Source organism: Aythya marila, assembly GCF_965140915.1.
Source record: "Aythya marila genome assembly, chromosome: 1".
Classification (NCBI taxonomy): Eukaryota; Metazoa; Chordata; class Aves; order Anseriformes; family Anatidae; genus Aythya; species Aythya marila.
The window spans coordinates 31,492,490-31,508,251 of NC_139042.1; the positions used below are offsets into that span (position 1 = coordinate 31,492,490).

Below are 15,762 nucleotides of genomic sequence, written 5' to 3' on the forward strand. Positions count from 1 at the left end.
CGATTTCCAAAGGACTTGATACTGGCAGTATTTTTGTCCAGATTCAATTGGACAATTCTGATATAACCTTGCCAAGATGAAGTGATGTAAGGCTGTTTCCTAGCGTAAGGGAGCAGAAGGGGGATATTTAGGAAATATTGATTTTACTACCACCGATCTTGTCCAGGTACAACAGGAGGCTTTATTCTTCGATGCCTCACTCTGGTGACATCCCAGAGCTTCAACAACCCCGTTACGATACCAGATCTACAGCTCACAGCGACCTTACTCGATACGCAAGGGAGCCCTGCAGAAACCACTCCAGGTGTGACAAAACCCCCCAGAACCCCCTCAGCGAGAGCCGGGAAAGCCAAGCGGCAGCACCCGCCGCTCCCCCTCCCACCTGTGGCAGCGGGCGAGGAGGAGGAGGAGGAGGAGGAGGAGGAGGAGGAGGAGGAGGAGGAGGAGGAGGAGGAGGAGGAGGAAGAGGAAGAGAGCGGCCGGCCCGTACCTGTGGGGATCCCTCAGCGCCCGCCGCCATTTCGCCTCCTCACAGCGCCGGCCCCGCCGCCGCCGCCGCCGCCGCCGCTCCCGTCACGGCCGCGCAGCCCCGCCCCCCGCGCGCGACGCTCTCGCGACGCTTCCCCCTCCCCCCCGCCCAACCGGGGGTCACGTGGGGCTCCCTCCGCCTTTCTCATTGGCTGAGGTCGGGCGGGAGGGAGGGGCTGTGAGGGGGCGCGCGCCGTTGGGGCCGTTATGGCCGTTACAGGCCCGTAGGGGGCGGGGCTGTGCCCTGTGAGGGGACGGCCGGGCGCGAACCTCGTGCCGGGGAGGGCGCTGATGGGGACGTGCCTCAAGCAGTGCACAGGGGTTAACGCTCCTCGAACAATGCGAAACAAAGTTAATCCAGCACTAATGGCGCTGCCCCTCCCCAAAAGGCGCCCAGTGCCCAGCCAGGTTTAGCTGAGGCTGGGCGTAGCGGGGTGGCACCGTGTCCACAGGGGCAAGTTGGTTGTGACAAACCTCTGGAAGGTGGGAAGGAAACAGTCCCCAAGCTTGTTCTCAGCAAGAACCCAAAACTTAGACAGTGGCTGGAGGTAGAAAAGAAAATAGTAATTAAAAAAATAAAAAATAAAAAAGGTAGCCCTGTAGCTTTTTTAGTATTGAGGATTTCAAAGCGTGACTTACAGACAGACAGACAGACAGACAGAGACTGCCCTGGGTTCTTATCATCTACATTTCTTTCTTCTTTCCAGCACCATCTGAGCCCTGTGGCAAGGCTGTGGGAATTTTTGCCAGATCTCCACAGCTTTTCCACGGGATTCCTGTTTCTAGTTTTGCTTAAGCTGTTACCTTTCTATCTCGTCCTTGATTACAGGCCACTTCTGGGTTGTATAATCATTTTGGATGCTTTAGAAGTCAGAGGATACATATTCAATTACTCGTTTTGCCAACAGATAGAGAATCTACATTTTAATTTACCCTAAAAACTAGTAAGCTACAGGGCAAAGCCTGCAAACCATGCAAAAACGAGGATAAAAGAAACAAAGCACTACTGGTTCTAAAGTGTGTCACAGTGTTAGCTAAGTGGGACAAATAAAAGGTTGCTCGTATTCCCAGCAACTGCACGTCCCTGTGGGATGGAGAAAAAGTACATGAATAATTGAATTAAATTTAACTCAAGTTTGTCATCATTTCAATGTCCATTGAGACCGTCCTGGTTTGGAAATATATTCTTTTGAGTAAAGAAATTTTAACAGTTTTGCAGATCTTTGGTTAACCAAAAAATAGCTCTTTTTGACCAATTCCTTCAATCCAAATACCCTTCAGTTTTCATGAAAACTAAACGCTCTGTAAGAGGGGTTTGTTGTTTTTCATATATCAAGACTTACAGTTGGTAAACATTTACCAAAACAAAATAGATCTGGAAGTAATGTAAACATGAGAAAGCAGGCTTTAAAAATAAATTCAAGCTTTTTATTCCCTTTGTTCTATAATTCCCCTTAGACTATTCAGAATAATGAGTTCCTATGGCTTCCTGCCAAACCCTTGAAAAAAAAATAAAGATTTACCCTCATCAGGAAACTATGAAACAAAACCCGCAGCACGCCATTGTTTGTCAGAAAAAAAATGTTTTTTTATACAATAATAAAAATTGAGATAGCTTTGAAATTACTTTTTTTTTTTTTTTCAACTGATTTAAGGTCTGAGTATGTAAGTGCACAGGAAACTTGGCTGGTCAGCCAACACTTCTTAAATGTAGATTAATTATGAAGAAATAGAGTATTTCTGGGCTCTAATATTTTATGTCCTGTACAGCACATTTTGTACAGCTCAGTTTTATGTTTTTCGGAGCTGGGCCTCCCCAGCTGGACCCTGTCCCATTGCTCCCAGCCAGGGGGAAGGGCAAGCTGGGGACAGCCCCAGCCCATAGATAAGCATCACGCTCTTCTGTGGGGACAGAAATGGATCGAGGCCATGCAGGATGTCAGTCCATAAATGGGGGACAGGATCAGGCCTGGGGAGGGGATTCACAGCCAGTCACAACCCCAGGACATCAACCCACAGGTTAGGATCAGGCACAGAGAGGGACCAGCATCAGGTGAAGCTGGCTGGAGAGAGCAATGCACCTGTAGTGTCTTCTGTTGGCTCTTCCTGCATCAAAAATGTGTATCTGTAGAATGTTTTTGTCAGAAATATTATGTCATCGGCACTATCCTAAGTCACCATCTAAACCTATCTTTTAAGCTTGATATTTTCAAGATCCCTGGCTTGGAGCAACTTTTTGAGGGATCATCTCAGACTGACTTGTATGTTGTCTTGCAAAGATATTCAAGGTGAGTTTTGTAAAAGGAGATGAAGGATTAGTTGGTCACTTTATGGTAGTTTTTCATCCATTTTCTTACTAGTCCCTTACTAAGATTTTTTCCTCCGTACATGAATTCTACACAGCTGCATAATTGTATCAGTGGCTGGTTATTTTTTTTGTTTGTTTGTTTGTTTGTTTGTTCATGGATGATACTCCCTGTGAAATATGTCCCTCTATAACTAAAGCTTTTTTTAAGTCCAGGCAAGACATTAAATTACATCCTATAAACTATGCTGATGTAATTAATAAGAAGAATTTCTTTCTCAAAGGCAGATAGATAATTTATAGTCTTGCTATTCCTACTTTTAATTTGAGATAGGTGCACTTTAATCTGAAAACCTGGATAAGCCTTTCCACTGATGCCCTTGCAGTAGGCTGGGAAGCATCTGCCATTCTTGATACTATTTTTCCTCAAAAAAAAAAATAAAAATCCATGGCTTATTTAATGTGAACTAATGATATAATTTCATGAATGATTTTGGGTGGCTTATCTGTTTATAACATAAGCTTCTGCTCCCCAGCTCAGCTACCTCCCTGCTTTTACATCTGAACTGCTTCTGGACTGTGCCAGCATGAGCGTTTGTGAAATCAAGCAGTAAATGAGATTGAACTGAGAAGACTAAAAAACAACCTGCTTTCCTTCCTTTTTGCTGATCCAGTTCACCAACATAATAAATGTGTCAGCATCGCACTGGGGATAGCACAGAGACGACCGCGAACAGAAACAGCTTAAATTGGCTTGTTCTGCCACCAAGTGCATACCCATGTGATGACTTGCATTGCCCTTTAAACCCTGCTCAATGTCGCCTTGAAAACTCTTGACACACCTACCAGCTCCAAAACTGGAACTCTTCATCTGAGTGCATTGTTTCATTACTCATCCTGTCAGGAATCTTTCACGTGTGCTGCGCCATGGCATTTGTCTCTGACAAATGGTTCAGTTTCGGGCATTATGGCATAATGGTTTCTTTAGGCTGTTTCACTAATCTGTTGTTTCCAGTGACATTTTTCAGAAGTAATTTTTATTTGCATGGTTTTAGATTTTTTTTATGTCCTTTTTTTTTTTTTTTAAACACTGAAACTAATAATCTTTATATGTAACTACGTTGCGCTGTTATTATTTTTTTCTTTCCCAGGAGTTTGATCTGTAACTTACATAAATCATATCCCAAAACAATATGCATGAGAGACATAATCCACAGGCTATATTCAGAATTCATCACTCAGTTCACCAGTTACGTCCTGCTGACAAATGGCTTCTCAGAGCCAACCTATTAGGCCTTTAAATACAAAATGGAAAGCGTTGCAAAATAACTTTATAAAGAGATGCATTGTGCTGCATAAAGGCAGCTTCAGATGCTTGGAGATTCTTATCCAAGAACTCTCCGGAGTCACATCCTTTCTGCGCATTGTGTTTACTTAAAGGATGCGATAACACCGTCACTACATTACACAAGGGTGTACGATAGTAACAAGAGCTGGCTGGGAAGTGAAATTTTTATTCTACAAGAAATTCCAGCTTGTCAATATTTTGTTTCATCAAGCACTGCAACAAAACACGTTGGCTCTGCAGCCTTTCTGGCAAAAATGGAACAATCTATTTCTTTGCCAGCTGACATGCCTGGGGAGTCAAGAAACCAACTGAGCAGTCGGCATATTGCCAGGGAGAGAGAGGGCCACTCAGCTGAGCTAAAGTAAACAGCCAGCTTGGGTGGACTTCTGTCCAGCTGCCACAGCCATGTCACGGCTTTAGCTTCTCTCAAAAGTTGTGATGGGTCCAGTATTATCCAACATTTCCAGTGCCAATCTGTTCAATTAGAAAGCGCACAAACACCCTCCCAAAAACTGACTGCTGTCAGAAAGGAATAAAACTGTACTTCACTTTGGATTCCTTATGGACTTCTTCAACTTTGTCTTGCGATTTATGCACCTGTTGATTTTGTTTGTTTGTTTGTTTCCCACTAGTGTGAGTTTACGACATCAACTAAGCTTTCCTTAGAGATCACAGATGACACTCAAGCCCAGAATGGAGTTTTTAGGGTGTCCTTCATTGCTAGTTCTGTGACTATTGTTATCCAAATGTTGTTATGTGCTAAGAATACCTAATAATATCTGTTTGCAGATGCCCACTATCCAGAAGGTAGTTGTGATAGACCATTAGATTGGAATCAACTCATGTCTGTTATCAAATATATGTCTCATTGTCTTCAGTCTGTATTTATGGATGAATCTAAGTTATGATGAGCTTGTCAAAGTGCAGTCATGAGGCAAATACATCTGAACTAGGTAAAAGATCATGATCTTTACACCATACTGTGTAGTTGGTAATGTCGAGGTCAACAGCAATAGAGAGAGCCCTCTACATTTTCTGAACCAGCAGTGCATAAGTGCTAATTTTGCTGAAGACAGACTCAGAAATTACTGCAGAATCCTGGAATTGTTGAAATTATCTTTCTGTTTCAATGTTTTTGGAAAAGGTATTGGAAAAGTTTGTTAAAAAGGACATCTTTGCCTTCCTGCAGTTTAAGATTATAGTATCATCATAGAAGTCATCAGCTGCTTTTTAAAATGTTTAGATCATCTCTGTTTTAGAATAAATGTCATCATTTTTAAAATCTGCAGATACTGTATACTCTGCAAGAAGGTTTCTACAAGAAATCTCTCAGTTATTGCCAACCACTTGCTGCATATATTTGCTCTTTAAAGCCAAGAGATGTCATATACATCGTTACTTCAGCAGTGGTAACTCCAGGAGATAATGAACTGCCTCGTAAAAGTTTAGGGATAATTAAATTTTCTGCAACTTCATCTATTTAAGTAGTCTCTCACACTCCTGCTGTGAAATAAGAGGAACAACAGATGCTTTGCTGAGCTACATTTCAAATCTTGTTCCTTCTACTTGTAAATAAACCTGAATCTTATTTTTGTGTCCTCTCATTCAACTACAGTGGAGGTGCTACAGCATTCTTGGTGAATCCCATCCTGTTACCATCTGGTTTCCAACTTATTTTTATGGTGGTTGCTTTGCTTTTCATTGACCTTTGTCCTTTGCCTTTCCTATGCATGTCCCACATTATTGCTGTTTTTACAGAGTATATGTTCAAACTGGAAATAATGTGCATTGTGAGCCTGTCCCACACTGAAGATAGTCTAATGTGCAGTTCATGGTGTATTTTATTCTTCATTCCTGGTGGATTATATGTTAAAATGTGGTCTTTCTCTCAGATGGTACAATAACTTCAGTATAAGTTTAAGGTTCAAGTCAGTCTCAGTCAATATGTCCATTTGGATTGCCCAATTTTATATTCCACGCACAAATAACTGCTGCTGTGAATCATTTAAGTCTCTCTAATTCTTAATTTCCTCAATTGTACCACATCCTAAGAAATTATTTCATTTCCTCCCTGATTCGATACATAAAGGAAGAAATGCTCTTTTAAACATCAGTGCATTTTAATGCATTTCACTGTCTTCTCTGTCAAAATATTGAAGGGAAACTGACAAGTTCTTACACTGCTTGGTGACACCTTATCAGCAATAATAGGAGTATCAGTAGCTTCTAAAAAAAAATCATTTTCACTTCTCTTAAAAAAAAAAAAGAAACTAGCAGTGACAAGGAAGAAATCAGACAGACTAGGAGTGTCATGACTAGGAGTGTCATGACTAAGACAGACTAGCAGTGTCATGCTCCTGCATGTATGTGGCTGTATAAAAGCTCATCATGATGCAAAGAATCCCTCACGCTTTATGCCACAGAAAGGCAATTATTATCCCAATGCCTGCTACTGTGAAAAATGGCCACTGAAAGCTCTGCTCCAAGGACCTCTTTGCAAATCACGGTTTGGAGACCGAAAATCTTGGCCAGAATGAGACAAAGAATAGAAAAGTTTGAAAGAAATACTGTTAGTTGTTCCCCACTGCAGTAAGATTCCTGACTGACTCTTTTTGAGCTACATTTACTGAGTGCTATGTCATTTTCCCAATTAAGATTTCCCAGGAAAATTTCTGAGCTCAGAAATGCTACATTTACACAGCCTATTTAGAGCCAAATACATTTAATTTTTCAACTGTCACAGGAGCAGATCAGAGCAGAAATGTGGAATGTAAACAAGTAAAGCTGAAATGTATTTCCAGAATAAATCTAATTTACCTACAGAACTGGAGTGATGGTTGCCGCATATACTCCTGATATCTAAATATAGCTTTATCGTACACATTAACCGTGGGCTAAAAACTATATGGAAGACAGGAGCTGAATTCTATTGTGCAAGTGATGCAGTGGACAGGGTAGTGCTGAACTATGCCTGGGTAAATTTTCTGCATCTAGAGACATAAGGATAATGACCACAGTAATGTCTATAATGTTCTGTCACTGAGTCAAGGTGTGGCTTCAAAAAGAGAAAAGAAGCAGCTGCATGACTTCAGTTTGGCCCAGAAGACTGCAGGTGAATGGAACAAGCTAGAATCTAAGAACAAGTCTCTGCATTTCTTTGTTGCTAAAATGTGATATGCAGAAAATAGAGTATCAGCTGCAGAGCAGCAAAAATATTCAGAAGCATTTTCAATAGTTTCTCTTATGGCTTAGTTGACTGTGGCAGTAAATTGAGTTTTCTGAGATTCAGAAACAGTGTAAAATTATACATCCTGGTAAGGCCATTTGTTGTTATATTGGACAGTGTAGCAATGATGTATTAGTCATTTCTTTAAAAAATATTTTCTAAAAAAAATGTTTTTCATTGGTTGAAAGGGGAATAAGCAATTATCTCTTTGGTCATTTGCAAGAAACTGTGTTAGGAATATTTGGAAATGTAAATCATAAAAGTATATATAATAAATAATAAAATTATATTAAAATAAAATTGTTTGAAATTTAACAGTGTATCATCATTTTCATCTGATAAGACACTGTTCTATCTATAAGTGAATAGAAAATGAGAAATGGTATTTGCTTTCAAATGATTGCCCTGGCCACATGCTGCATAATAAAACAGATGTGCTATAGATAAGTTATACTTTGATCCTGAAAGCTGTGTTGTAAAAAGTATTGCATCATTTTTTTCCTTATCTATTTGCAGAAAAGTTTCCAGAATTACCAGCAGCTTTTCCTTTCATTAGCTTTGAAGATGTGGAAATATTGAGGCTTGTCCCTGCAAGATGGTTATCAGGAAAGACTGCAGTCAGAAGGTTTCCTTATAATTTTCCTGCTAGTGAAGTAAGGATTGACAAATTGCAATTTTGGGGGTTTTAGGGACAATAAAGTTGGGGTACAGGAAATAAACTAGTGGCTGAAGCCTCTATACTACTCATGTTTATTCGCCTTTATGCTAAAAAGTATACAGTAGTCATAAATAGAATTATGTGATCCTTCATGAGGATTGTATATTTGTATAATAAAATCACAGAAAATGAAGTTATTATAATGTACAGATGATGGATTCTGTAGTAATATAACATTTAAATGCATCATACTAAAGGAGAAAAAAAAAATGAAATGGATTTCATTTCTCCTACAGGCCTAACTTTACCATTTTTATATCTGAAAACAAAGTTACATTGATCTAATTCAGTTGGCAAAATTCATTGGCAAAATTATGTTGATTTTCCGGGGCTTTGAAAGCATTTTTTGTTTCTGAAAATTGATAATAATAGCTTGTGTGAAGAATGCTGAGAACATCAAGGTTTGGGAAGAATCACTGCAGAGTTTGCACACATCCTATGTCAGGAAATAGACTAATGTTTTGTCTTCGGATCCTAATTCTCTCAGGCTCTGGCAAGGCAGGTTTGCCTGAAGATATACTTTCTCATCCTGCCTCCTTCGACATTCACGTAAAGGAAACCCTTCGCAGCACTGCAGTTCCTGCTATTCTGACTGGCTGATTTTCCTTATCACAGAAAAAAAGGAGGATATTTAATGAGGCACAGCATTAGAACACACAAGTCCAGTCCTCGTAGATGGTATGTGGTGCAGGAAGAGCCAAAGCTAAGAAACGGAAAATGTGCCAGGATCCATTGTAGAGATTATAGCCTTTTTTGCTTGTTTATTTGTTTTTAATTCAGGGCATTTATTTTGTCCCCTTGTACCTAACATGTCCAAGGAAAGGATGATTTTCTACTTAGCTGCACTTGAAAAGAGAGCAGTACTGCTGATCTGTATTGATTGTGTTAATGCTGAGTTTCTAGGCAAAATGAATGTCAGTTTTCTAGCTGACAAGTTTTAAGATATCATTAAAAATTTGAATTACAGTTATTTCTGTAACAGTGTTCTCTGTAGCAATCCCAAAGTGGTGCTGTATGGCTCTTTGTAAACTATGTCTTGATTCATGATTCTATGATTCTAAAATTAGAAAGAAAAACCTAATTTAAAATATTAATGTGCCGTGTGTACATAAAGACTAACGTTTTTTGGACTACATTAATTATATAAAAATCTCTCTGACATTCAGCTGAAGTGTGATCGTGCACACCTCTTTTTTCATTCAACAGTCTTTCACCATTCAAAATTAATGAGCAATGAACCCAAGTCAAAAGTACAATTCTGCAAAAGGGAAAAAAATGAGGAGCAGTGTTACAGAACTGATGTCCATCTATGCACATACTATTTTACCAAGGACAAAATATTCAGTCAATTTGATATAACAGATTTCCTTTGACATAGCTGACAAACAGCTGCACAAAGTATGCATGCAGTAGTATATTGTACAGATCAGCTTGCTACATCTCTCTTGAAGAACGCAGGTTTCTTTAAAATTCAGAATGTTTCTGTAATTTTCTGAGATTTATGACCAAAAGAAGCTCATTTAGACTTGGTTTCCTATTAAATTTCCTATCACAGCAGAAATGGCATCATGTCCATGTCAGATCCAACAGCCTATGCACCATCTCTGGCAGTAATTAACAAAAGATGTGTTAAATGAAGGGGCAGTAAGTCCATTACCTGATTTAGGTCAAATATACAAAGCATTTGTTTATAACTTCTGACATTTAATCTTTTTTGTTTGTTTGTTTGTTTTTTAAGCATTTCACTCTGAGACATGGGATTTCTACAAATGTATTCTACAAATGTATTTCTACAAATGTTAGTAACATGGATCTGATCCCCTAACTAGTGGTTGTGTTGGTTTTTTGTTTGTTTGTTTTGTTGTTGCTGTTTGTTTGTTTAAGTAAAAGCTTTGCACTTCTTCAAAAGCCAAACAGAATGATGAATTTCTCATCTTTCACAAAATGGAAACAGAATTGTACCTGAAAGACTGAACTTATGAAAAAAGGAGAATGTTGCCAAATGCATTAGCAGCCACATAGGGCTGACTTTAGCTATGCTATACCATGTGCAAGGCTGAATAGTTCAATATTTACAGTTCTTACACATGCATTAAAAAATAATAATAATAACAACTCACCTCTCACTTGAGATCACTGAGATAATTTTGCTAAGGTGGAGAAGATTTATCCAATGCGAAAATCGGATTGACCATTACCAGAATTTGAACACACAATGGAAAGGACCATGGGATCTTTAATGACCACAAATGGTTATTTTTTTCTGCTTCTGTCTCACTGGGAGGAGGATGGAAAGGTCCAGCAAAATGCTGGCTTGAAGTCTCTTCCCTGGGTGCTGGTTACAACAGCAACTATCATCAGTAACTAATCAGGCAGCTACAGAATTAGCAACATCATTTCAGGCTATGCTTTTCACCTTTCTTTGGAGATGTCACATTCCCGTATGGAAACTGCTTAGCTCATGATTTTTTAATAGCACTTGTAAAGGACTGGGGCCTTCTTCCTCGCCTCTAAAAGCAGCTCGGTGACATTCTGGAGAAGAAGGAGTTGTCAGTGTTTCTGCTGTAATTTGATTTAGCTCATTAACCCAGCAGATCCCCACCGTGTTGTTGTGGTCGTTGCCTGTTCTTGACCATGTTAGGGAGTTACACTAGTTGGCAAAGAGGCCTGACAGAAAACAGTGCTGGGGCTCAGAAAATAGCAGAGAGCAAGGCAGGGAATGGGCAAGATCCGTTGATGTGAAATCACAACCCAAAATTTCCGCTCTTTAAATTTTGTTATAACATAACTCATAGTATGTGTTGAAAAGGAGCGAGCAGCTTCGTGGTTTAAAGGGATTATAAACAGGGAGTAAAACAAGCTGTTTGCAGTGGGTTTTTCACTGTGATGTGGCCCCGTAGGCACTAGGTGGCCTACTTTTAAAGGAAATTGCAAATCACATCTAGTTTAGTAGGCAAGACAGGATTAAAATGTGCAATTTGCTCAAGTTATGTAAGTATTTTATAAATCATGTTATTCTGTGAATAATTCAGAGAATATTAGTTGCTGTTTATTGCAGTACAGTGGAATCACAGCATATTGTACTCACTTCATAAATATTAGAGGTGATTTATCAGATTGTTTAGACACTGGATCAAGTTAATAAATTAAAATATCTGTATGCAGGCTTTTGCTGTACCATAGTTTAAATTTATTTCATAGAGGATGAAGTTGAATTGCTTCTAACTTGCTGTGACAGATGCAGAGTTACTACAGCTCAGCTGAGGTGGTTTCCTGTGACATAATCATAAGCATGAGCCATTACAACTCAACAAACAGCAATGACAGCAATTAAGGAAGAATTCCGTACACTAAAACAACATCATTTGTATTTTCAGCAGTGTATTTCCCCATTCCCGGACTCCATCCAGTAAAAAGTCTTCAACTCCCCTGTGGAAGGATACTCATATAGCTTGAAGGAAGAGTCATCACCAATGTTGGTGTTAGACACCTTCAAAGCTACCGACAGGCAAAGGAGAAAGAAAGGTAGGAGATGCAGTTACCCTGCATAGTGTGGTGTTGCCAACTGTCTTTTTGCTCCAGTTTTATTTTTGACTGTCAGAAAGGAAGGATGAGAGAAAAAGAAAAGATTCAAAAACAGACACTGCATTTTGGCTGAGGTACATGAATGTCTTCTGGGAAAGCCCACAGAATGGGTCCTGCTAGGAGCTGTAACTTGTGTACCTCTAGAAGAGAGTGTCTTCTACTCTAGGGCAGTTTAAAAAAAAATAATAATAATTGCAAAGAAACAATTCAACTTTTTTTTGTAAATATCTTGAACCACTAAATATACATATATATATTTCAGTGAATATCAAAAGCAGACCAAGCTCTGATAAAATAGTAAGGGACTCTATCAAGGACATTGTAGGTACCAGAATCACCTCATACTCCAGGCAAGGCTGCAGCAGGTTCTAGCATGTCATGGACCTTAACATTCTCATCTTTAGCTATTTAATATAGGAGGTGGGAACCTGACAGCAGCAACAAGTGAGTCTGGCAGCTGCAGTAGGAACATTAACAAGTTGGTGATATGTCATGTAACAGCTTTCCAGGGGTGCTTCCCGGGGTTTCTCCTAGGGAGACCTCTTCCACCAACCCAGAGATAGCTTAAGGGCCAAGTTCCTACAAGTCACGAAGCAAATAGGTCTGCTGAGGCTAGGAGAGCTCCTTAAATTAATGAGAAATATTTTCTCTTTCCACTTCCCCAGGGATTACTCTGGATACCAAAAACTAGGTACTAGATTAACAGATATAAAAGAATCATAAAGGTTGATGTTACAGATTTTTTTCCATTTAATGCATCAAGGGAAAAAATCTTTAATAATATTCTAGATTGACTGGCCATCTAAGAAAACACAGGACAATGAATCTTGTTTCAAAATATATACATTTCGAGACAGAATTTATGTTGAGTAAATAAGACAACCTATTGTTTATCCTGCTGGCAAATAATACGGGTTAATTTAACTTCTATTTAAAAGAATGTACTTCATCAAACCTTAACTGAGCTTAGTCAGCCATTAGCTATGGTTCTTATTGACTGAGAAATAAACGGTGATTGATTGTCCTGACATAATTAATGATTATTGTATTTTTCAGGAATTTAGGTTCATTTGCCCAGGCTACTCTTTCTATAGTGTTTGGAAGATTTAATTAATATTCCTATCGATATTTTAAATAGGCTTAAGATTCTGGGAATTACACAGTAATCATTTTCATGGCTGAGTGGCCACAGGGAGATGCAATTATATTGAAAATGTAATACTGAAGATGTTTGATTTGTAAAGCACTATTTACCTTCCCAATGCAATTTAGGGAAGGTTTTATACTAAAGCTGTAAAACTTACACTGTTCATTTCTAGGTGCTGTGGTGGATCAGGGCTGGCACAAGTGTTGTCTACTCTATCTCCCCTTGTTTAGCTAATTCACTTATAAATTCTTTAAGGAACATATTTGATTTTTATTCATATGTAAACTTTGAATATTTTCTTCTTGTAAGTAAGAAAACAAGCGACAGATGTGACTAACTGCCATCTGGAAAAATAATTTCAGATTTCAACTGGATTTTATGAGGCAGTCGGTGCTGTCTGGTGCTCTTCTGTCTCTTATGTCAAGTATTCCATATGTGCAAATATTTTGTTGGGTTTATGGCATCATCCTCCAAACTTGAACTATGGATCAAATGTGGGTTTGACCCCCAAACCCACCTGCTCCTCTCAGTGATTATAAAAGTTGGTAACTACTGGCTAGAAAGCATTACCTACTGAGCTCTTTTTGCAGATATTCTGAAGTCACTTGTGAACCTACTGTGCTTAAATTTGCAGCTTTCCCTAGTCCAAACAGCGTTTTGGAAGCAGCTCCGTGACATCTTCAACCACTTCCAAACTTGCTTCCTTCTTACTCATCTGAAAATATTCACCTAATGTTTCAGATTGATTGACTGAGTACATGCTTTTAGACAAACAGTTATCAGGGAAGTAAGTCATCAAGCATAAATTAGAAGGACATACTCTGATACTGTGTGAGATTCACCAGCTGTTTGCAGGCTCCTGTGCAAAAACTTGCTGACCTGACCTACAGAGAAATGAATGCTCCCACAGAGGGTCAAAGAAGCCGATCCCAGAAAATCTCAGCAAAGTTCTCTCAGCATATGAGAAAACATGCTGTTTGTTATGATATTAGCAGGTTATTATTACCAGGGACAGTGTGTTAGGGATTCAGAGGTGTTAAATGTTTGATTTTTAATTAATGAACTGAGTTACGCAGAGGATAGCGTGATTGCTAGGAGAATGTATATCTGCTGTCACTCTGAAGTAGACAGGCAGCAGATAAGATTTTTTTTTGGAATGAAATTGAAGAAAGGAAATTGCACTTGGCAAACGTAAATTGGGAAATGACAGTAGGCACCTGAGAACAACTGAAAGCTTTGAGACATGTGAGAAGAAAATAGCAGATAAAGGTCAGAGTGGAGGTATGAGTTCAGAGGGGTAACTGCAGGCACAGCTCTGGGCTGCTGCCAGAAAAAAAGGAAATGGAAAGTAAAGCCCCAGCAGAAATCCTGGCGTTCCAGGATGTCCCATTTCATCACTGTGAAATCTCTGAGCCTCTCCCCCTATAAAAAGACAGATGAACTTCCGTGTAGATCCTCTTAGTGCTTATCTAAAAGAAGAGGACCTGGGTCAGCTGCTGCTCTCACTCATATGTTGTGCACTTGGCTGGGTCAGAAAATAGTGTGTCTCCTTTATGTTCTCATGCCTAGCATACAAGCTTGATCCATGAAGTTTTCCTGCCATTAGTTGACTGTGGGGTGAATATGGCCAGAGTTCCCTTGCCCTGGATTATTTTATTTCCCAAATGTGTGCTTATAAATATGATCTGAACTGCAATTATGTAATTCAAAACCAAATTGTATAACTCCAAAGGAAACGGTACGACTCAACTAGACAGTTTGGGCTAACACCATACTCCTACCTCTGTTTCCAGGACAGGGGCAGATTTTAAACTAAACACAGAGTACCAGTGGCTTGAATGGTATCATCTTAAAATAGCTTTCTTTTCTACTTTTTACCACATGCATCTATGTGCATGACTAACAGACTAACGTGAAGTGAGGGAGCTGTTGACGATAGCTGCTCAGTTTCACTTTTCCTTCTGTAGTCTGTCACTCCGTGCCCACTAAAACTCTTCAAAAAGAATCATAGAATCGTTTAGGTTGGAAAAGACCCTTAAGATCATCAAGGCCAAACATCACCTAACACTATGAAGTCCACTGCTAAACCATGTCCCTAAGCACCACGTTCACATGCCCCTTAAATACCTCAAAGGGTGGTGACACCACTACTCTGGTTGTTCCACTGCCTAACCACCCTTCCTGTGGAGAAATATTTCATAATGTCCAATCTAAATCTCCCCTGGCACAACTTGAGGCCATCTCCTCATGTTCTATCACATGTTACCTGGGAAAAGAGACCAACACCTTCCTCCCTGCAACCTTCTTTCAGGTAGTTGTAGAGAGTGATGACATCTCCCATCAGTCTCCTGTCCTCCAGACTAAACAATCCCAGTTCCCTCAGCCACTCCTCTTAAGTCTCATTTTCTGGTCCCTTCACCAGCTTTGTTGCACTTGTCTGCACACACCTGAACAGTTCGATATCCTTCTTGTAGTGAGGGGCTCAGATACGAACACAGTATTTGAGGTGCGGTCTCATCAGTGCTGCGCACCAAGGGACAATCACTTCCCTAGTTGATTTCTGATGCAGACCAGGATACCGCTGGTCTTCTTGGCCACCTGGGCACACTGAGGGCTCATGTTAAACTAGTTGTTGACCAGCAGTCCCAGGTCCTTTCTTGTGGAGCAGCTTCCCAGATGCACTTGCCTAAGCCACAGCGTTGGGTAGTTATGACCTACGTGTAGCACCTGACATTTAGCCTTGCTGAATGCCATGCAAGTGGGTGCAGCCCATCGCTCTAACCTATTCAGATCCCTCTGCAGAGCTCTACTACCCTCAAGCAGATCAACACTCACACCTAACTCGGTGTCACCTGCCAACCTACTGAGGGTGCGCTTGATCCCCTCATCCAGATCATTGATAAAG

At 39.9% G+C, this 15,762-nt stretch overlaps 1 protein-coding gene across 3 annotated transcripts in view; it reads right to left on the minus strand.

Moving 5' to 3' along the window:
- AKAP11 (A-kinase anchoring protein 11) overlaps window positions 1-567 on the minus strand; it is a 43,745-nt gene extending 43,178 nt beyond the window's left edge. For all 3 annotated transcript variants that reach the window (XM_082765463.1, XM_082765462.1, XM_082765461.1), the window contains exon 1: window positions 491-567. The gene's annotated coding sequence lies outside the window, so the exon portion shown is untranslated. The remainder of the gene's footprint in view (window positions 1-490) is intronic.
- Between the last annotated feature and the right edge of the window lie 15,195 nt (window positions 568-15,762).